General features: G+C 45.0%; 1 pseudogene; it reads right to left on the reverse strand.

Annotated features, from left to right (window-relative positions):
* Window positions 1-578: 578 nt before the first annotated feature.
* On the reverse strand, window positions 579-696 carry LOC126104080 (5S ribosomal RNA; annotated as a pseudogene).
* Between the last annotated feature and the right edge of the window lie 733 nt (window positions 697-1,429).

The following is a 1,429-nucleotide window of genomic DNA, read 5'->3' on the forward strand; positions in this document are numbered from 1 at the left end:
GCCAGAACTAATTAAACCTAACCAACCTAAGGACATCACACACATCCATGCCCGAGGCAGGATTCGAACCTGCGACCGTAGCGGTCGTTCGGTTCCAGACTGTAGCGCCTAGAACCGCACGGCCACTCCAGTCGGCCGCTAAACTGAAGTTTGCACTCATATATCAGATGTATTTTTTGAAATATTACACATACAGTTAGATTCCTGTATTTATCTTTTCATCTCACCACATTTCTCTGTTACTCAGCGTTTGATTTAGGTGACTATCCCAAGTATGTGAAAATCACGTTCTCTATTTTATTCTTGCTAATGTCCATAATTTTGGTTTTTGAGTCGATGTTACTTCCAAACTCTGTACTACAAATAAAATAAAATAAACTCCCTCCGAACAGACCTTGGATGACCCGACCAGCCACCCTGTCATCCTCAGCCCACAGGCGTCAGTGGATGCGGATATGGAGGGGCATGTGGTCAGCACACCACTCTCCCGGCCGTATGTCAGTTTACGAGACCGGAGCCGCTACTTCTCAGTCAAGTCGCTCTTCAGTTTGCCTCATAAGGGCTGAGTGCACCCCGTTTGCCAACAGCACTAGGCACACCGGATGGTCGCCCATCCAAGTGCTAGGCAAGCCCGACAGCGCTTAGCTTCGGTGATCTGACGGGAAACGGTGTTACCACTGCGGCAAGGCCGTTGGCACTAACTCTTTATTAGTAATGAAATACCCTGCGGCAATTGTCCTACATTAACGGAGAATTACTCACAGAATATGTCTGCTGTAGACCGTACACAGTCACAAACATACTTTCCCATAAATCGAGCTATGTGTGTTCGACCCACATCCGTTAGTCACACTCGGCGTGCCCGTTGGGAAGGAAGTTTTAAATTATTAAACTAGTGCAGAAATCACCTAGTGACTGTTGGCAGGTCCCCGAAATTTCTGATCAACATTTCTTTTTTTCGAGACACGGCCACTATTTGTAAATGTGCCCTTAAGAAACTGGCTTTTATCACCAGGAGAGCAGCACATTCGACCACGAAGTTTCACCTTCTACTATCGGAATGGAGCTTCCTTCTGTTAGCCAAGTGGCATAGCTATTTACGGCCAGCAGAACTCTCTGTTAAGTACTATCCTCATATAAGGTACCTTCACGACTTTGACGTGTATCTTACGACCAAAAAGTGTAATCTAATGTACTCATACGCGTTATATTTTATTCTTCCTTCCACAATTACCTCAGCATAATAATGTTTACACGTTCATTTTTGGGTAGTTTTCTCTCTTTCCCGGTACTCTCTTATTGAAATTTCCGTCTACAGACCTGTAAAAAGAGGGGAGTTGTATCCTCGACTCTGTGTTCTCCGCGTTTTGTATCGATACTCTGCGATTTAAGTTTCGAGACTAACCACTCGGAACTACAACACTGTTGT

Source organism: Schistocerca cancellata, chromosome 1 (genome assembly GCF_023864275.1).
Source record: "Schistocerca cancellata isolate TAMUIC-IGC-003103 chromosome 1, iqSchCanc2.1, whole genome shotgun sequence".
NCBI lineage: Eukaryota > Metazoa > Arthropoda > Insecta > Orthoptera > Acrididae > Schistocerca > Schistocerca cancellata.